The sequence below is a fragment of the Crassostrea angulata genome, chromosome 8, assembly GCF_025612915.1.
Source record: "Crassostrea angulata isolate pt1a10 chromosome 8, ASM2561291v2, whole genome shotgun sequence".
Classification (NCBI taxonomy): Eukaryota; Metazoa; Mollusca; class Bivalvia; order Ostreida; family Ostreidae; genus Magallana; species Magallana angulata.
Genome location: NC_069118.1, coordinates 59,394,543 through 59,417,826, shown reverse-complemented (window position 1 = coordinate 59,417,826; position 23,284 = coordinate 59,394,543). Strand labels below are relative to the sequence as shown.

General features: G+C 33.8%; 1 protein-coding gene across 6 annotated transcripts in view; it reads right to left on the bottom strand.

Annotated features, from left to right (window-relative positions):
- Positions 1 to 23,055, bottom strand: part of LOC128160045 (uncharacterized) — a 102,711-nt gene extending 79,656 nt beyond the window's left edge. For all 6 annotated transcript variants that reach the window (XM_052823302.1, XM_052823310.1, XM_052823300.1 and 3 more), the window contains exons 1-2: positions 22,918 to 23,055; positions 22,640 to 22,742 (exon numbers count right to left, since the gene is read on the bottom strand). The gene's annotated coding sequence lies outside the window, so the exon portion shown is untranslated. The remainder of the gene's footprint in view (positions 1 to 22,639; positions 22,743 to 22,917) is intronic.
- Between the last annotated feature and the right edge of the window lie 229 nt (positions 23,056 to 23,284).

Sequence of the window (23,284 nt, the reverse complement as noted above, 5' to 3'; positions counted from 1 at the left end):
AGATGCATACGGCGCCGGCGAGCGAAGCCAGCTTTTAGAACCAGTGTGCGCGGGAAAAAAGAGCTAAACCTACAGTTCATCAAACAAATATTTTGGTCTACGTCCCATAATGCTCTCTAATGTTTTCACCCGTGGTGCTATGCCAAAAATGGCCGACTTTTAAGTCGTAATTTACGGTGACTTAAAGCTTAAAGACACGTTTTGAGTGTTGCATATGCGTTGGCTAGACTCAAAAGATTTGTTACATGCTTCCATACCTTCGTATTGAGTCGAGAAACGTAAACAAAGACTAACAAAATCATGGATGACGTCACAGTGCACTCGCACAATATTTCCCGCGACAAATTTAGAGGTGGATCAAACATCTGTAATGAGTGTACTAGCTATTTCAGTAAAGACTGCGAAAACTGCCTCATTGACATATAATTTGTTTTTATTTTTTTTAATATAGAGATTATATAAATAAATACTAGCAAGAGCCATACTTTACTGTCATATCCATCCATTTTTAAGCGAATTGTACATGCATGTACAGTAGGCAGGTATACAAGTATATGAGTAGGGAGGGAATAAACAATTTAGGACATTTTGAACTAAATAAAAAAGGGAAAAAAAAATAAACAGTTAAAAAATGTATGTAGATATTGCATATAGTCTGGCCATTAAATTTAAAAGTGGGAAATTACACACCTACAAACAGGGACCAGGCTCTCTCTCTCTCTCTCTCTCTCTCTCTCTCTCTCTCTCTCTCTCTCTCTCTCTCTCTCTCTCTCTCTCTCTCTCTCTCTCTCTCTCGGGGTAGGGGGTTGCGCTGTATGTATCATAACCATTAAAACTAATACCTTAACCATACTTATTGTAGAGCAATACTCTCTCAAAAATTCTTAAACGTTCGTTGATACCTATAAAAAAAATAACACTAGGTTGACAATGATGCAAGGTATTTGTAATTCTTGCTGCGCTCGCCAGAACGGTAGCACCGTAAAACATATTACTTTTCGTTGCACCGTGACGTCCGGCGACATCTATTTTAAAGAGGACTGTATGTCTCTAGTCACTGATATCTGTTCAGAAAATCTATATACTCCGTCATTATTTTGTACATAAAATATCATGACAACTTTTGATTTTAGGTTTCAATTCTAGTTGGTTTTAAGACCAATTTATGTAAGTGTGCACATATACCATTCACGCATGTTTATTGTTTAACTACTAGATTATGCAGTTTGTGTTTATAATCCGTTTTTAAACTAAACTTAATAAACAAAGGACAATTATCATTATGTATGCTATGAGATATGTATATGTAGTTCTACTTTCCCAGTATATGAAACAAATGTGACAATTTTCGTCGCTTTTATCATTTGTTCGTGATTTATTTTATTACACATGAGATTTGATGTTCTATTTGCTTCTGGTTACATACAACTAAGAGGACAGTTTCTTGCAAGGGGAATCAAAAGACAATATGCAGCATGTAACAATTGACTTGTTTTAGGATCTTAAGTCTCATATCTTCTTTGAAAAAGTATGTCCCAGGGGATAAATGCGTTCACAAACTCAAACGTGTATACATGCGATAACAACGTGAACAAAACTACGCTATGTAATCCCCTAAATCATTTCTTCCTGTCTTTACGACTTCTAAACACTTCTCTCTCTCTCTCTCTCTCTCTCTCTCTCTCTCTCCTCTCTCTCTCTTTCTGTCTCTCTTTCTCTCTCTCATTGGTGCTTTTATTCTGTAAACAGTTTTTGCGATATGATGCCTGACCTCCTTTCCTCCCAATTGCGTCTTTTTCAAAAGCCAAGTTATCAGATATGATTGCTTCTTTACACCGTACAGGTAATAATGATATAATATTACACCTGTTTACCTACGATAATGCAAATCTGAATAACAGCCAGCAAACAATTGTAACTAATAGGTATGTTGAAGGATGAAAACATTGTAGAATCTATACCAAAAGTTGAAAACAAACGTTTGCTAACTGTTGCGAATAATCTGGTATCAAAACCGACAATGTAAACAATATAGAAAATCACAACAGCAAAAGATAAAATACTAACTTTAAGATATAAAACTACAACAGGTAGGTGAGATCATCTTCCTCTCCCTTTAATGAAGAACACAGACATCTTTATTTTTAAAGTTTAAGTAGGATTACAGAAAAATGAAATATTCATTGTAAAATGTAATGAAAAAGGGATAAGCATTATGTATATTACTGTTAATTAGATATAAACACAGAGGAGGATCAACTACCACCGAAGTCAGAATCGATTTTATTTACAAGGGAAGTCTCGCTTCTCATCTGCATTTTAAATTTCATCCATTTTTTTCATTGCTAGCTAACGCAAATATAACATATCTCCTCTTTTTTGCTATACTTTACTGGGTTTTTTTTTCTGAATTTTTAAAAAATATACATGCAATCTATACTTTTCTTATCAGTTTGTACATTATCGCTGTATCTAAAATCAACATATGTTTTTAACTTTCTTTATTTCCATCAATTTTCATAATGTAATGTAAACATAAAATTAAGCAATAGTCAAGACAGAAGACAAGACAAGATATTGGTCTTGTCTTCCTGGTGACAAAGGCGGAATTATATTTTAAATGCAATTTTTCCTTCTTTCTGATCTTTATCGTTTCATATTTTTCTTTAGCTCAACGGTCAGTTGAATTTTGAAAAAAAATAAATAAAAAGTCTTTAGAAGAGTTATAATCATACATGTAAACTGATATTTCCAAACCAAATAAGAAAATCTCTCTCTCTCTCTCTCTCTCTTTCTCTCTCTCTCTCTCTCTCTCTCTCTCTCTCTCTCTCTCTCTCTCTCTCTCTCTCTCTCTGTGTGCAACGATTTATTAAAACTTTATACAAGTAATGCGATATAACAATTGATGAGGCGTTTTCAACATAAACGGCGTGGTTGTTTTTTCCACACGTTGCGTGTACATTTGTATTTAATTTGTTTTTACCCTTGGTATGGTGAACTTATATCAGTGCATGCGTGCTTAATGCAACATTTTATATGTGCGTCATGTTTTTAATTACATATATAGAGGGACATTGTGGTCATTTAATATTTAATTTGTTGAAAAAAGTTTACGTAACTTTGAGTGACTCATTCATGTCAGCATATAAAGACCAACACAAATATTAAAAAAATAGAAAAGCAATATGAATATAGTTATAATCATATAACAGTTATGATAAAAAAAAAATAGCAAGAATTTATTGATACATGGAGATAGTTAAATCGCCATACGTCAAAAGCGTTGTATGAGCGATTCTTTGAAATGGCATGACCACATGCATACATGTTGCTGCATAAAGGTGTCTCATTAGACATCATATTTTAACAATAATTCCGACTTTCTATCATTCAGCATAATATTTAAACTAGAGTTTGAGAAATGTAATTTAGTAAACCACCTATCTTTTTAATGTTTTAATAATGATAAGAAAATGTTTAAGTGCAAAAGAGGAAGCATAAATAAAGATCTGTTTCCTTCTGGTGCCTTACAGGAATTGTTTCAAAGAATGATTTTCGTGTATTGGGGTTTATCACAAAATTAGGCAAATTACATTGATAAGGGACAATTAATGCCTAATTCACCTCATTTCTAATCAGGAAAACACAAAATATAGAGACAAAGTGGGGTTTTATTCACATCGGAATACCTGCTTGCAAAATTAACGTATTTTGATATATTTAATTGATTTTTAAGACAGTGCTCGTTTGCTTGTAAATATAACTAAAGACCTAGCTGAAATTGTACGTAAAATCACGAGTTATGAGGTGCATACCAAAACTATTTTTATGTACATGTACTTATAACACTGCGTAGAATGATTATGTCAGTTCCAATGTGGCATTTTTGCACCCGCTAAAGATTCAGTTTCAGAAAAAATCCATATATACCAAATGATTGACCATTGTCTAGAAAGTATATAACCACTTTTGTTTTTAGTGTGTTTTGCCTGACAGGTGAGATATGTACCTTAAGAAATTAATATCCCACAGTGTTTCATGTTACTTTTTTTTTTTTTTTTTTTTTTTTTTTTTTTTTTTTACAGAAAATGACATTTGAATGCAAACAATGTTCATGATACATTTATTCCATTCATTTGTTCTATAACCATTAAAATGTACAAGTAGCAAATATTTTGCTTTCTTTTTTATAAAACATACTCCGAATCATGTTTGATATAACGTCTGTCTTTTTCCCCACAGCGGTTTATCAAATTTCTATAATATCGCCGACAAGCTTAAAAAAAGAAAACTTTTAATTTTAAAAGTGAAATTTAAAATTTAATCCTATTGATATATAATTGGTTTTATTCAATTATAAGTCCCTACCGGTTTTCACCGGAAGGGGACTATAGCTTTCCTCTGCATCCGTCAGTCCGTCTGTCTGTCCGTCCGTCCTTCCGTCCATCCGTCTGTCTGTCCGTCAGTTTTTCTGTCCGTCCGTCTGTCTGTCCAACTTAAGTTTTCCATACTGTTTTTCTTTATGCGTTTGAGGAATGATATGAAATTTGCTGAACAGCTTCAAAATATCAAACTACAAATCAAGTTTACACTTTTGTAGCGTCTGGTTGACATATTTTTGTTTATTTATTCAAATTGTTTAATGTTCGGGTTCGATATTTTGCATAACAGGCATTGTTTTCAGAATTTCCACAAACGGGTAGGGGACGTGTATTGCTTACGCAATACTCTCAGAATGCTTGTTCATAATGTTCTAATGTGTTTCTACTTCCATAATGTGTTTTAAAATCATATTTGCATATAACTGCACTATGTCACAGATAATTGTCCAGTAAATAAACGCATTAATCTGATTATATGTCTCTGCTGGTTCATGTAAACATTGTCTATTTTATAAATATACGAAATTTTATAGTGTATCAAGTAAAGAAAAAAAGGTAATAATTCATATTGAATAATTTTTGTGAAAGCGTTATTATTTACACGGTTTTTGTTTTTGTTTGTTTGTTTGTTGTTTTTTTGTTATTGTAAACAAATGTTGAATATATAAATCATTTTATGAAATATTCACTCTCTCACTTCTCACATACTTACATTTTCATCCCATGTTGTATTATAAATAAATAGTAGGGTAGTTGCTTGTGATAGTTATGCCTAAGCAGTAAAACTGCAATCCATGGAAAAAAACAAACAAACCAAGGGGAAAAAAAACAACAACAAAAAACCACAAAAAACCAAAAACATAGGAAATATTAAATTGATGCATTATTGAACACATGTTAGTTCTAAACTACCAGATGATTAATAAAATCATCCCAAGAGACCATGCTTTTTTAAATTCATCAATTTTTGATTTCTGAATATAAATATACTTAAGTTTTCAGTCTTGTATCTTTGATTTAAATAGTGTAAAAGCCTTAAAAAATTTGGCGTCTTATTTTGTTTTAAACATAGAAATATATATTGCTTTGTATATAGGATTACAAAGTTAAGAATTCTGTTCTCCCAATCAAGGGAATAAACACCAAATAATACATTACAGACATCAAAACTAATATTTTTGTTGCATTTCTCATATATAAGTATACTAAGGGCATTCCATAGAGGCTGGATTTTCTTGCAAGTTGCAAAAACATGTTTTATAGTTTCAGGCATATCATTACAAAAAATTTAGCGGTCAGAGATAGTAATTCTGATTTTCTTAAGATAATATTTAACAGGAAGAATTATATGGAGTATTTTATTGTAACCAATTAATAGTTGAATCATTGGTAGTTCTAAAACATGTTTTAAACACATCCTGTACACAGAGTTCATTTGGCAAAATATCACATAACTCAGCATTCCGTTTGTTTATAGCTGTAGTTACGCAATCATATGAGGTTAAACATAAGTAGATATGCTTTGTTACGTTTTCTTTCAAAAACATAGACTCGTGATAAAATGGCATTAATGTAGTACAGTCTCTGTTCAAAGTAGACTTATCAATAAACAAATATGTCAAGTATTTTGATATCGCAAAAATAACATTATGATATAACATTCGAGGTATATAAGAAAAAGGGAATATTTCAGTAAAATATATTCTTGACAATATATTTCCATTTTTATTCAAGAAGTCTCCAATGATTTTAACCCCTTTCAAATACCAATCTTTGATAAATACATATTGATATGCAATTTTTATATTAGAGTTGTACCACACAGGAATATTAAAAACATTCTTGGTATTCAATGAGCTTTTAATCATTTTCTTAGTATAGCAGAGCCAAGAATTAAAAACATCTTGCCAAAAAATATTTTTTCTTTGAGCAACCATGCATAATAGAAAATCATCACCAAATTCAAAAATTTTTTTTTTGCAAAGTCATTACCATTTTTTGATAAAAAAAAAAATAGTCCATCCATGGTTTGTAGCCTTCAGTCAATTTCTTAATCCATGCATATTGAAGAGATGCCATGAAGTTAGAAATGATAACCATTTTTAACCCATCTTTAGGTAATCGAGAGTAGCAATTTCTCTCTTAACTTTATTAAGGTCTTCCGTTTCCAACGGAAGACCTTGTACTGATTCTGATGGTTCTTCTTCATTATAATTTTTCTTCTTCTAGACGTTTTTAAATCCTCAATAACTTTTTTGTTTGTCATCTGATTTCATTTAAATTTTCACGGTATATTGTAAATTGAATTAGGTTTCTAGAGCACAAAAAAAATTGAAATCGCAACTTCCGGTTTTGAGTTATTCCCCTTTTTCTAAAATTTTAGGGGCGTTAGTTTCCAGACAAAGGCTCCGAAATCGTCCGTGGCAAATAATTTATAGTTAAAAATCTTTATTATTGACACTTTGAATATTGTCCTCTGATTTTTGGATTTTAGTTTCTTCCAATTATTCCACTCGAATTAATCAATCGAAATCTATGTTTTGAAAATTGCGAAATTTTTCTCATGTTTTAGCTCCGTAACTTTTTAGTTTGAAATATTTCCTAAATACATATAGAACAAAAGTTGTGCATAATGTTAAGGGCTTTCATTTGACACCAATAAAAAAAGGGCTGACCCCTTAAATTATGGGCCAGTAGCCCTCAAAAGATTTTGCTTAATAACTTAAAAACGGTTAGGATTTCGATATTGCTGTCGCTGGAAAAGTTGTTTGTTGGGATCTCATAAAGGTCGTTACCATGTTTTTTTGTAAGTGATTTGTGTAGTATGAGTGTAAAAAGCTTTACATGTTAACATGTACCTGCTTTCATTTGGCAAGTTAACGAAAGTCTTTGCGCGTAAAACTGGCAAAAAGTTACCACAGAAGGTATGATGGTTTATACAGGAGGCTTTAATTCATGAGAAAAAAATTAGAACACATGTTTTTTTTTTATAGAAGTTAAAGTCATTGTTGTTTAGTTCTTATAGTGCACAATCTTTAAAGACGAGAATCGAAAAACAAAACATTCTTTTTCTTTTCTAGTACAACACAAAATACTTATTGAAAAGAAATTCTGTGCATTACATTTTAGTTATCATACTGCATGCATTTAAAATCCACCTTGAATCAGAGATGTGTATTATTACGTAAGCTATCCCTCGCCCACGGCCAAGAAAATCGGTCACCATGGTCGCGGCTGGACTACCTAGCGGTCAGCGGTTATCTAATACACGAGAGTTGCGTCTCTCATATATGAGTTAATCTAGCTGCGAACTGAAGAATTATTTCAGTTTTGATTACACATTAAGGTTTATTCTTCAATTGGATTAAACGATAGGGTGTCAATTAAGAAATCGTTCAGTTAATGAATAAAAGCAATGCCATTCTCAATCTAATGCAATATCAGACATATATATCAATTGTGGGTTTTAAGTAAAAAAGAATTTCTATTTGATAGAATTTAGTCATTAAATTGCAAACTTTTCAAATCTTCCTAGGTTCTGAGCTGTGAGTGTGTATGCGTTAAACCTTTATGTAATCTATCCTTCGCCCGCGGCCGAGGAAATCATCCACGGCTGCACTACCGAGCGGTAAACGGTTATCTAATACACAAGATTCGCACCCGCACATTTACATGAATATGAACGTGTTTGAGTTTATATAGCCGTTAATACACTGTACACTGTTTTAATTTTATGTTATAAAAGTTTGTTCATTTTGTATTTAGTTAAATTAAACATTGGATAGTAAATTAAAAAGTCGTTCTGAAAATTAATAAAAGCGATATTACTCCAAATCGGAACTACTCGTGAGACATATTTGAATGGTTGGTTTGTAAGTCTTAAATGTTTTAAAAACTGTACAAATAATATTTTCAATCAACAACAAAAAAACAACAACACAAATATTAAAACCTTTAAATAATGATCATCCCTCGCACATGGCCGAGGAGATCCCGTGCGTGACCTCTACATGTACCTTATCACGCGTGCATGTTTGGTATTTTGTACGAACGCATCTATTTTTATTATGTTTTAAACTATTATATTGGTTTCAGATGAACCGATAAATTTATTTTACTCGTACAGTTGATTTAGCTTTGATTTATACGACAGCGTACAAGGTAATTTAAAAAATCAAATCAAATTATGATCAAAGTGCCATGTTTTAATTTGCGGTAGGTGCTGACACGATAAGAGAATGCCCTGAATTAAGGCATTCGGTGATTATTTTAAAGAATATTCACATGAGTTTTGAAACAAGTTTTGTTTAGATTCTATCGGTCACATATTAATAACTTCTGTAGTGTTTCTACAGTCGTTAGTTTCATTGTGAAAACGAACTTATTTCTGTGTTGCCCTCCCACCGTCCCGCTGCCAAGTGCTCTTTTTTTTTTTAAATTCCAGATCTGTCGAAAATCATTTGATAGTGACTTCTTATGTGTAACATTTTCTCCTGAGCGTGTTTCTCTTTCCCACCCGTTTTTTTATTCGGTCAGTCTTTGTAAATTTCAACTTTCTTTATTGCGTAAATTCAGTCGCCACGTGCTACCGAAAATCTTGTGTCACTTTGAACAGCGCAAACAGCTCAGAACATATATAGCACCAGCTTATTTATGGCTGCAGATCATCAATTGTTATGTAATTAATCAACAGTTCGAAGGGTGCTTTCTTCAAAGTGGTCAATTATCAAACAACAAGACTTTCATTTTCACATTCAAGGATCTGAGAACGTGGCTATAATAAATTAACATGTCGAACACGCTAAACTTCTATTATATATAGTTATGAACAGAATGATATACAGTGGAGCCTCAGTTATCCGGACGCTTTCGTTCCCAAGTCCAATCGTCCGGATAGGTGAATCGTCCGGATATCTGAAATGTGTCTTGTTGTCATGAATGATAATGTATTTGTATACAATGGCTCCCAGTGTTGATACTAGGTTTTTTTGCCTTTCATACCATATAGCAACACATGCTAGAATTGTCTGTTGATATGAACTCTGCTTTATTTTATTATTTTGTCATGAGATATTAACCGGACAATAATGATAACCGAATCTAGCTAAATTCTTTGTGTCCAAGTGTGATGTGTGTGTGATACTCTGTTGCTCGCAATTTTCCAATTTTTGAAAGTGATTTGGGAAGTCAGTGTGTTTATACAAGCTACTCATGAAGGTCTAGCATGTAAAAAGGGTGTGAAACTTAATTGAGAGGGGTAATCTTTTGTACTGAGTAGGGTATCATCAAATTTTACCGTTCGGTTAAATGAAGCAAGATTAGTAGTAAATCAGTGTTTTGTGGTAAAAACAGACCGTCCGGATCCGGAACGCGGAATTCCGGATAAATGAGACAAAACAATGTATAACTAATCTGTTCCCAAATGAAATCGTCCGTAAACTGAAGCGTCCGGTTATTTGGCGTCCGGATATCTGAGGCCCCACTGTATATTATAATTAAAAGTTTTAAGTCAAATGTAATGTTTTCTTGGGATAAGATGTTATGAAATACGACTACGTAATGCTATGCAGGTGGTCGCCATAGAAATCATCAAAGTATTGCAAGTTAGGACAGATTAGTTTACTTGACTTACAGACTATAATATAGCGACATATCTGCCGCCAAAAAAAAATATGCGCTTCTCAAAGTTACACTTCAGTGAGATAGACATGTGTTCTTGGGGGTTTTCTTTATTGCTAATTATATGAAAATTGATTTTTAAAAAAAAGTTTAATTGAAGTTGTGTGGTATGAGGATGTCATGCAACTTAATTTACTTACAAGGTTAGCTACAGCCAGTGGAATACTAATTTTAGGTCAACAATCACTGGCGGATTTAAAGGGGGGGGGGGCGTGGAGGGCGCAGCCCCCCCCCCCCCCCCTCCCCCTAAAATTTTCAAAGTATGCATGACTGTAGATGATTTGATAAATATTACATAGAAAAGTTAGCATTTTGTGTTTCACTTTATTCATAATTATGCCTGACTCAATATTACACCTCACTGATACATTAGCTGTGCTATGCTAACTGTAATTCTGCTGCTCTATAAACATCTATAAACATCTAATCCTAATGCATGTTGACAGGTTCTGATAACAAACCAATTAAACTGTGTTTAAAACAAGCAGTGTTGGTCATTTCATTATGGTGGCTGCAACAAATTCCCCAGGGCCTTGAACTTGGGGCTTCGACCAAGAATCGACTGGAAATCCCAGCAGTTTTGTTTCAAGTGTAGACTGCGCTGTCATTTCCATATTGCGACGCAAGCAGAAATTTCCGTGTATAACTGTATATTTTTGGATTTTTTTTCTAGGTAAATAGACTATTTTAATATAAGAATATTAAAGATTTGATGCATCAGATATTTCTAACAGCTAATAGGAATCGGATACCGTAACGTCATTACAATGTTGTAACTTTGATAAGTTAACCTAGTTAATTTTGGGAGTTCATAAATGCCCAAACTTTTTTGTTTTTAATCCAATACATGTATTAGGTATAAGTAACAATATGTGTCAAATTGTTATATATATATGTAAAAGGCTTTTGTGTAAAGTGTACATAACTGAAAAAATATCACTATTTTGAGCCTGGTTTTACCTTCAAAATACACGAAAACCCAGGAGCTTCCGGGGGTTTCGCCCCCTGGGCCCCCCTCAATAATTTTATGAACGCCCCCCCCCCCCTCCAACTACAAATCCTGTATCCGACCCTGACAATGATTACCCAATCTATTAAAATACAAGATAAATAGAGAAGGCAAATATTGCTTGTGACATGTACGTTTTTATATATATATATATCTTTATGATAAAGCAGAGAAAAGCAAAAAAAAATAAAAAAAAAAAAAAAACCCCACAAAAACAAACATGGAACTTGCATCAAATTTACTTCATGTACATGTTACCAAAAATCCGACCAAATATGCGCCTTTGTCACATTTAATTAAATTAACTGAAAATAAAAACCGTAACACCATTATTTTCCGCTTATTTTTATTGAAGTTTCTCCTTTTTTTTTTTTTTTAAATACGTAAACTTTCTCCGAGAGAATAACTGTTGATCCGATAAAGGAGAAAAAACTGACTTAGAAATAGGGATGTTTAATAATTATTATTGCATCGTAGGGAGAAGTAATATTCATTTCTGTAAATAATGTTATTAAATTTTACGTTACATAGCGGCGTCTGTATATCAGGAGTAAAATTTAGACGCTCACTTATGCATAAATTCCCCCGATGATCTTAGATAGCTGGTTATTATTTTAAATGTTCAAGTCTACTCGTATTATCAAAGAATATCACCCCTGAATAAATGTTCATAGATGCCATCAATTTTGGCTATTTACCAAATTTTGACAGCACGAAACAAATTCAAACTTGCTCATAGTCTTCAAAAAATTAAACAGATTTATTTACAGAAGTAACGTGTTTTTTATGCACGTTTTTACTTACATTTCCTTACATGAATCATGAGTACGTGTAATATATAACAATCCATGCTACCCTGAAAAATTTAACTCGCCATTAAACTTCTCATTGTTTAAACCCCTGTCACACTGGAGCTGCGTCCTCACAGCGATCCCGCTGCGTAATTGAATAATGTAAAACGCCATGGTAAACGAACTAGAGTCTTCTACAGCGCCGTAGCAACTCAACGGCATCTTCGTTCGCCGCGGTGGGATATCCTAGCCTAGAACATTATAGAACGCCATGCGACGGCGCGTACTTTGAACATGCACAAAGTACGCGCCGTGGCTCTGCGTTCCGATAAACATGCCGTAGAAGTGGAGTAAGGTCGCCATGACAGCGCCGTAAAGTCTCCAACAGCGCATGTGCACGCAGAGCACGCTGTGGATGCGCGGTAAAAATTCCTAGCACGTCATGAGCGCTCGGCGGATACCCAGCTAGAGGGCAGTCAATCGCCAAGTAGAACTCTGTGGAAACGTAGTTGGGAGCTCTGTAAGAACGCCTTTCTGAATTTTCCTTGCGATCCTACGGCGATTCCATTAATTTTACAACGCCGTGAACACGCACTGGGAACGCAACTTTGTGTGACAGGGCCTTAAAGAATTTTCAGAACAATTACACAAACTGTGTTCGACAAATAGTTTTCCTAAAACATTTTCTTCCTGTCTTTATACAGGCTTTCAATCACAGCACGTTTTTATAACAAAAGCAGAAGTGAAATTTTAGTCATTAGTCATTATAATCGTTTGACACCAAATCACATAAATTTTCATCTCGCAGCAACAACGGAAGACCTACTCGTCGCTTTGCCACGAGCTCTGCTCTAGTTACCCTTGGAATTCCAAATGAATTTGAACAGGCTCTTACTAAGAGATAGAATGACATCTTGTTTTGGTTTGGGAAGTGAAATAAACAGGTGCTCGCTCTCTCTCTCTCTCTCTCTCTCTCTCTCTCTCTCTCTCTCTCCTGTAATGTTGGATACATGTGTGATGGTCATGGCTATTGACCATTCGTATGATATCACCTCAGTGGTAAATTTTCTGACTATGCACGGGTTCCGGTTTTGATTCCTGTACAATATCACAATAAAAAAGGTTAATTTATATAAACTTGGTTCAATGCCGGATTTCGCTTAAGTTTTTTTTATATCCACTACAGAGGAGATTAGAAACCCCGTGAAGAGGTATATATTTACAAGTAGCGTGAGGGGAGAATACATAACGTTATGCAAAGCAAATCACATCGCTAAAAATGATTTAAACAAAGGAACATATTCTTTCCTTATTGGGCACAATTTTAACTCTCTCGTTGGATAAAAATGTCATTCCCTTAAGCTTTTCTCTTTCTGAAATGTCGTCTGTTCATGCAATACGTGTCAAAATGAAGTTTAGTCGTTTTGGCATCAACCAATTTCGACCCCAAGTCGTTTCTGTCTAACATAATGAATATAATAAATAACTTTAGCAACAAAAAGGTCGTCTGTTTCTCATGTATTAATCTGTTACAAAAATGCGTTCCTCTCGTAAAAAGAAAATGGATGTTATATATTATGTAAAGAATATTTCCAGTAATCATTTCTAGATAAAACAAAACAAAAATAATACAAAGTCAATTGTTGTGTACTTTTTATGACGACCGGAAGTTATGCCGGATCAAACAGAACATAGTAAACATATCTTTATACATTTCTCTGTCGTTCCTCAAAGTTTAGATTTTCAAGTATTTGTTAGATATGAGATCTCATAGAGAAAAGGTTTTTGTCTCGGAAGCGGAAAAGGACAAACGATAGTGATTAAAGAAATTTAATGCAGATATTTTTTCTTTTGAAATATAAACTTTAAAAAAAAAAACATGTTTAACAAATGTCCATCATCCATATAAGTTTTTGTATCTTGATCTCTTTAAGTTTTTGAGATTTGGCGGGTACAAAATTTTTATTAAAAAAAGCTACCTGAGATGTTTGAGATGTCTCACCGGAAATACAATTTTTCTATTGATTAGATGTTACTTCCATGTTAAATAGTAAAAAAAAAATTAAAAATCAAAATTGGGTGTACTTCCTGTGACGACCGGAAGTTAACCCGGATAAAACGAAAAAGGTGTTAACACATATACATACATAGATCTATCATCCCTCAAAGCTAAGTTGTTTAAGTTGTCACCGTTTTTGAGATCTGGTCGAAATAAGGTTTTTTGTCTCGGGACAGGAAACGGACTAACGGAAGTGTTCAATGTAAATTTATTAAATATTTCTTGTATTCTAGTCTTTTGTACATTATTGTTAATTGAGCTAACTACATATGTAAAAGAAAAACAGTTACTCTGAGAAACAGTTCGCTTTGTTTGAACTCTCCCTGTATGAACTGGAAGTGACGGCAGACAAATGAAACCAATCAAACACATCTTTATTCAAATGTTTATCATCCATAAAAGTTTCGTGCTTTGATCACTTACAGTTCCTGAGATCTGGTGGGTACAAAATGTGTTTAAAAAAGCTACCTGAGATAATTGAGATATCTCACCGGAAGAGGATTTTTTTTATATATAATCCCATAAATAACCTATGTATAGATTTATACTTATATATTTATTCTATGGAAAAGAAGTTGATGCGTAAAAACATTTTTTTGAAGTGCTTCTGGTGACAACCGGAAGTTACGACGAACAAAACAAAATAGGTAAAACACATTTACAGTTATAGGTCTATCATCCCACTAAGTTTAGGTGTTTAAGTGTTTTCCGATTCTGGGATCTCGAGGGAACAAGGGTTTTTTGACGCAGGACAGGATAAAGATAATCAGAAATGAATTTTGAAAAAAAAGCCTTGATATATTATCACTATCTATCAGTCTTAAAAATTTCAAGAAAATCCATCCAGCCATCACTGGGAAATTTTGTGGACAAAAAAAAATGAAAAAATAAATTAGAAGAAACACTGCAATCACTAAATGGATATAAAAAGACCTTAATAAGTAAATGGCGTGATCGTTGAACCGAGCGCAGATTAAACACAGTGCAGTTTGATTTTTGTACAATAATTTATTTGAAATGCAATGAGAAGGATCTGCCTGGTTGCCTTCTCAAATCATAAGTCAAAGTTAAACTAAACGTTTCGCGCTTAATCTACATCATGACGTCATGTTTCGTACGTAAAACTTACAAGTCTTGTTTACGAAATTTGCCGGACACTCCAAAAAAAATCTTCTTTTATTCTGTATCAGTTTAATTCCTATGAAGACTATCAGTAATAAAATAGAATACTTTATTTCGTATTTAAAAGATCAGTTCCTTGATGTCAAGAAGATTTGATTTTCCATCGGATAATTTGATAAGACATACCTAGAACTATTCGTGATTCTTAATTGAAGATAATATTGCAATCTGGACTTCATTTTTTTTTTTTTTTAATTACCTTCAATTGAAACACTGTAAAGTTTTTTAACCGAGTTTAGGGACAATAAACATCGATAAGTTCCAGCCAATCAATGATCAAACTAACTTCTTAACAAGAGGCCCATGGGCCACATCGCTCACCTGAGGAACAATAGGTATGATAAAATCAGCTTAATGGAGTCATAATACAAACTATCTGGACAATGTACAATAATACATGTAGATCCTGTATAAATAAAATCCATTTTCCCCTGGATATTCTTATGTTTATAATCATTAGTCCCTTTTCTAACAAGATGATTTTATAGTCTTATCATATGTTGAGTATTGCAGTTCTCAAAATGATCCTTAACAATAGTTTATATATTAGATATAAACGTACATCAAACTATGAACCTTCTCGGGAGGCCAAAGAATTGTCCTGGGGCCAAAGTCTTAACAATTATAAAGAAACATCTGGCTGATTAGTTTCTGAGAAGATTTTTAAAGATTTACCCTATATATTCCTTTGTTAAATTTTGACCCCCCCCCCCATTGTGGCCCCACCCTACCCCTGGGGATCATGATTTTCACAACCATGAATCTACACTACCTGAGGATGCTTTCACACACGTATCAGCTTTCCTGGCTGATTAGTTTCTGAGAAGAAGATTTTTAAAGATTTACTCTGTTTATTCCTATCTAAAACATCGACCTCCCATTGTGGCCCAAACCTACCCCCAGGGTTATGATTTTCACAAATTTGAATCTACACTACCTGAGGATGCTTCCACACAAGTTTCAGCTTTCCTGGCTAATTAGTTTCTGAGAAGAAGATTTTTAAAGATTTACTCTATTTAATCATATGTTAAACTTCGACCCCCCATTGTGGCCCCATTCTACCCCCAGGGGTTATTATTTTCACAACTTTGAATCAACACTACCTGAGGATGCTTCCAAAGAAGTTTCAGCATTGCCGGCTGATTAGTTTCTGAGAAGAAGATTTTTAAAGATTTACTCTATATATTCCTATGTTTAACTTCGATCCCCCATTGTGGCCCCACCCTTCCCCCGGGGGTCATGATTTTCACAACTATGAATTTACACTACCTGAGGATGCATCCACAAAAGTGTCAGCTTTCCTGGCTGATTAGTTTCTAAGAAGAAGATTTTTAAAGATTTACTCTATATATTCCTATTTTAAACTTCGATCCCCCATTGTGGCCCCACCCTACCCCCGGGGCCATGATTTTCACAACTATGAATCTACACTACCTGAGGATGCTTTCACACAAGTTTCAGCTTTCCTGGCTGATTAGTTTCTGAGAAGAAGATTTTTAAAGATTTACTCTATATATTCCTATGTTAAACTTCGATCCCCCATTGTGGCCTCACCGTACCCCGGGGGGGTCATGATTTTCACAACTTTGAATCTACACTACCTGAGGATCCTTCCACACAAGTGTCAGCTTTCCTGGCCGATTAGTTTCTGAGAAGAAGATTTTTAAAGATTTATTCTATATATTCCTATGTAAAACTTCGATCCTTCATTGTGGCCCAACCCTACCTCCGGGGATCATGATTTTCACAAATTTGTATCTACATTACCTGATGATGCTTTCACACAAGTTTCAGCTTTCCTGGCTGATTAGTTTCTGAGGAGAAGATTTTTAAAGATTTACTCTATATATTCATTTGTTAAACTTCGACCCCCCATTGTGGCCCCACCCTCAGGTGAGCTAAAAAGGTTAAGTTTACAATACAATAAGTTGTTAAAGTTGGTTTCTGGAAGAACAGACTTTGAAAATTTACTTAATAAATATTGACAAATATTTTACTTTTTTAAGCTTTAGTTTTTAAGATCTGTGTACAAACATAGAATTGTGAGCAAATCGCTGTATCTTGCTTATAATTCGAAGCTTAACACTCAAATATGGTTAGTAAATAGAAATTGTAAACAATTAAACACAAGAAACATGCACTACATGTATAACAAATAAAGAACACAATTTATTTTTTCGAAATGAATCATATATATATACATGTATATACCTACATATTTCCGTCAGCGATATCAAACTCTATTTAAACTGAATAAACTCGAAAAAATGCCGAGTATCTCAACAAAACCTATTGCATTAATCTACATGTACCATTACGCAAAAGATAATGCCGAATTACCGATAGAATGAATTGTATTTCAGTACCCGTCCCCTACATCCGATTTTGCTTAATTTGCGCAGGTAAACAGTTAACTGTTTGATTTACCGAAGTCTCTGTTTGATTTGATACGTAAAAATCACGAAATACAGACGATAGTTTCCAGGTTACAAAGCATAATGAGAACGAAACGAAAATCAGAACAAGCTAACACCAACGTCATGTGTGAAAACTGTCAACGCATTGAAATATTTAGCCTCAATTTACTTCACAAAATCGGCACCAATATATTTTGTATGTTTCAAAATTTCCCTTCATACGCGAACTGTTGCACAACAAGCAAATTCATCATAGTCAGATCGACCCTTTTTCGTATAATGTCATGGCTGCTTTAAACAAAGAACCTCGTTTTAGAAGTATGGAATCATTTTACCGGATGCCGAACCCGAAGCTATTAAACTGATTGAAACACGCATTTCCTTTATTATTATTTTCGTAATAACTCAGATTTGAAACAAAATTTCCACTTAATTTTTGCAATTTATATTTTCCTTCCCATAAGGATAATTTATGCTAAACTATGTTGAATTTGCCTCGGTAGTTCTTGAGAAGAAGATTTTTAAAAATGCACCCCCCTTTTTCTACAGTTTCAAGATTTTCTCCGCTTTGAATACAGATCAAACTTTTATTTCTGCAATTTATATTCGCCCTCCCATAAGGATGATTTGTGCCAAATTTGGTTGAAATTGGATAAGCGGTTTTAGAGAAGAAGTTCAAAATGTAAAAAGTTTACAGACGGACAGACGGACAGACGGACGGACAGACGGACGACGGACAAAATGTGATCAGAATAGCTCACTTGAGCTTTCAGCTCAGGTGAGCTAAAAACAAAATAGCGGCCAATTTGACTGCGCCTAGGGCTGGAAAAAGTTGTTAAGCCCATAGTACCCCTGATTCAACTCTCACTTTTTACTGATTTTCTTATATATACGTGTTACCATTAATCCTCGCTTCCTCCGCCTGTCGCTGCGCTCGGTATATAATATATTGATAACTATTCAAATTACTATTGACTTAACTACATGTACATGCATTCAATTTGTACTTTTGACATTTATAAATTTCATATTTTAAACAAGAAGATGATTTTTAAAAGCACTACTATATATCTTTTGCAAAAGTTAGAGCCCTGTATAAAAGAAAGTCTTATTCTGACACCACGTCTGACTGACGCCGGTAAGAAGATGTTTTCAGCAGCAAAAACATCGCACTTGTTAAACGGAAAGAAAGTTTTAATATTGGGCTTTAATTGATTTGATCATGCCCCGACCGAAATTATCACGTCATAATACTCAAAGAATGATTCCTTATTCCTTATTTAATTTCCTTAAAAAATAGAGGAAATCTCAATCATACTCAGTAGATGAAAATTCAAAGATTTTTTTTTTTTTTGAGAAACAATGACATGCGTCTTCTTAGACTAGTTTTTGTATTTGTAAATGATCCGCATCAATCTGATCTTACAATTGTGGTTTAAGATGTCGTGGCTCATTTTAACATGTAGTAAAATGCCCTTTTTACAATTAAAAGAAACTCAACATCCGGGAAAGACATATAGTTTAGTAGTTTCGTAAAAAAAATCCATAATCATTTCATCTGCCAAAATGAAAGCTTAATTTATGTCCTCTGCCTCTTCTTTCTACTCCGAATAAGATCGAGCAGAGATGTGTGTTTAGACAAATACGTTTCATAGTATAACGTTATCAATCAATGGTCATGCTGATTTATTTAAGAAATAAGGAATCATCCTTTGAGTGATAATATCGGTCGGAGCGTAATCAAATTGAATAAAGCCCAAAGGTACCCCTTCCTCTTAGATCCCACAAAAAGTGCATTAGAATACTGAAATGATTAAAAGTCAACAGAATTAGGGTGAACATAATTGATTCGATCCCTTCTACATGTACATGTAGCTACACCACCGCCGATTTTTTTTTTTATATAGTCACGTTATGTCCGCCATCTCTAAATGTCCGCCGATTTTTCGAAAAAAAATCATAACGTTATGTCCGCTTTTACAAAAGTCTCATATAATCCCTCAAAAGTCATTACCCTATGTCCGCCGCCTTAAAATTTCGGGGAAATTGTATTTCATGTACCGGGTATGCACGACGCTAAAACGTCCGGTTGGTTTTTTAGGAAAATGTATCGTCTAATGTCTGTTTCAAATGTTAAACACAATACTCTATCATTTTATTTCTAAATATCATATTCGCTGTAAGCTAATACGATTTCTCTAAACGGTATGGCGGCGGACATAATGTTACGACATTTAGAAAATAAAAAAACAACCTATAGACACTCGTTAGTTAGTATTTTTTCATTTAGATTTATTTATTACAAACTGTAAAAACTCGTACTTTTTAAACATGTCTTAAGCTGGTTCACAAATGGTTTACTTTCATAGAAAAATTCAAAGAAATGACTTCTGCGGAAAAGATTGGACAAACTATTATTTTTAGTCAAAACTGTTATTGCCGAATGTCAATGACAGATCGTGTGATGTATACAAGTATACATTGTATACATTAAAATAATTTTGATTAATTGTATGGTATAGTTTAACGTTTTGATTAAAAAGACGCATCAAATTAGATACATGTAGTCTGCTGTCTTTTATTTACGAAGCTGACTCTAATTATTTCTACCCTAGATATTGCCATGATGTTTCTAACATAAAATGTAGTTTTACTTTTATATCAATTATTTTTAGATAAACCGATTTTCTAGGGGGTCGTCTCGAAAGTTATGGGACCCTATGAGAATTCGTTGAAAAAAAAAACCGCTAAATTTTCACATTTTCCCCATAATGTTTGTATTTCTGCCCTAGGAATATCTTTTTCTTTTAAAAGTATCAAAAACGTTTTTTTCTACCAAAATTGGCATACTTCGGTATCTGTCCGCTTATGTATTTTTTTTACGAGCTTACAACACTGTGCAGGATAATTATGCCAGTGCGAAGGTGGCATTTTTGTACCCTTCTAAGCTGCGTGTGTCAAACATATGATAGACCATTGCTTCTTCAAGACGAAATGTCAGCCTTTTCTTCGACCAAGGCCATGTACATATATATCACTTGAAATTCAATTACTTTATTAATTCACTTTTTAAAGGAATTTACACATATCATGTAAGTGCGTGTACATGTAAGCTTGGAACCTGGAGATTAGATAGTCATTTTTGAAAAAAATGTATTTGTTATATTAAGATGCAAAATCAACTGAAAAGTAATTTCAAGCAATTAAAAAGGGTGAATTTTCGAATTTATGAAAAAAAAACCTAAATGTAATTTCAATTCAATTAGAATTCCTTATTTGCAGTATCATTTATTACATGCACATGTTCCTGCAAAGATGGAGGGTGGGGGCAAATCCATTATATCTCCATTTATTATATAAAGTTAAGAAAAGTGCCTGCTGCAAAAAAAGTGGGAAGGGGGAAGCAGCCCAAACCCTTCACCCCAACCCCGATGCTACGTATGTACGGGCCTGGGGTGTAAACACACGGTGTTCGCATGATCCCAACGGACTCGTTCACTAATTGATGCGCAAAAACTATGAATGAGACATTATTGCACAAAGTCCTGCTTTATCATTCACGCAACGACTGAGTCGTTGAATAACTCATCCATTGGCAGAAATCAATGGGGAGGGGGTCAGATGAATTTTTTTTACATTTCACAGGATGAATCTCTGCCATTCAGTAAACTGAATGGTAACTGAATGGTCTGGAAAGGTGACTGAATGGCATAGCTATGCCATTCAGCCACTTTTAAGTTACCTTTAAGTTACCTTTTAGTTGACTAAATGGCAAAGATTCATCCTGTGTTTGTTTTGTAGCAGCTACATACATGTATATTATACTTTGGATCGGATGTTTTGGAAGAAATCTATCGAATTAACAAACACACTTGATTAGTAATTGTTAAATTTGAGTAAGACGCGCGAGTTTTATGCCCCCTTTTTTAAGATAAAGAAATCGCGTAAATTAACGAAAATCAGGTCAAACCCCGCTTTGGCGATTTTATCCCTCCAGTAAACATTCCAGCTGTATAAATATGTATTTGTTCTCATTCAAACTGATGACTCTCTTGCAATTCTCATAATCCAACACCAATTATTACTTACATTGTACCGTAATAGACAATATGTTACAAACTGTTGCGATGACCTCCTCCCTCTTTTCCACCCTTCAAATATGGCTAATCTATTTTTAAATCAGGATTACACACTTGCACTGCATGGCGAACATCCATTTTACTTGAAAACCCTTGCTCACATGTTAATTCATATAACATTTTCATCAATTGTGAATGTAAACGCTGGCACATTAAACTTGCATCGTTTAATCTTTTTTGTGAAATATGATGAAATTGATTGCTAATTCCATTGTCTGCACTGTTTCGGATAATGCAACTTTTAAACCTTAGATTTGCCTGGAGTCATGACGTCAGGTAAAAACCACTTTTGTATTTAATCTATCTCGCCGCTCAGGTGAAAAAATAATTCCTTAAGGAAAAATTTTTTTCTTTAATTAGTATATTTGGTATTTCCTACGGGAATGAAAAAAAACATCCTATAGGAATTTAATTCCGATAGGATTCGAACAAAAATCTGATAGGAAATCTTAATGCTCTATAGAATAACCAACAGTCTGAATCAAATTTCCACAGGAAATACTTTTTTCCTACAGTAAATATAATTCATACAAGGTTTTATGAAACTCCTATTGTCGATGTTTCTTGTAGGAGAATTATTTCTCCAATGGAAAATATTTTTTCCTATAGAATATCAATTTTCAAAGGTAAATATCTCACCTGTCAGGTGAAACAGACTAAAAACAAAAGTGGCTGTATGCTATCTAGACAATTGTCTATCGTTTGGTATTGAGCATTTCAACAAAGCTGCATATTAAGCGGGTGCAAAAATGCCACCTTGGCTTTGGCATAATTATCCGGCACATCGCCATTTTAACACTGTACCATACCAAAGTCATATACATGTAACATATTCAGTTTGTATAAAAACACAGTGCAAAAGAATGCTTTAACTTTGCACCAACAGCTGCAGGAAAATAAAAAGATGGACAAAGCCATGCGCACTCGAACTATACTCGGCCTCGTTACAGTAAATGGATGCGCTTTATAGTCTATACTGACCTACTTGTGTGTCCTCGATGTCGTTTAATTGAATCTATAGTCCTCGCTCTCTTTGTCTTCAGATCTCGATGTTTAAAACGATTAGCAGAAAGAATCGTTTAGTCTATAAAAAAAAGCATTGAAAGATTTTGTGAAAAAAATTAAGTTTCCTAAGGATCATATATTAAAACATTTACATGTACCCCCCCCCCCCCCCAACGCATAGACAATCTCAAGAATTCGGTTTAGTATTATTCCATACAATGAATATACTAATAATTTACATCATTACATCTTACCTGTATATAACATTATAATCTTTATCCGTGATGTAGAAATAATTAAAAATTTAATATGCCCGGTATACAAAGCTCTATATAATACCTGAGCGCATGTGTACCCGAATTTATGCAGGATTTGTAAATTTATCATTTTGCACCCTACAATAGAACTGTCACCTGATTGGTTAGTTTGTTGTACATTATCTGCCTCGCCCTCAACGCTCTACTAGATATCTTAAACATAGTATGTTTGTCATTTTATGAGAATTTTATTGAGATGTCATACTGAATGGTTAAAAAATTCAAACCAAACTACATTTTATGGATTACTATGTACATGTATATAAAATTAATTGATGTGACAGAAACTTGAGTTTGACAATAT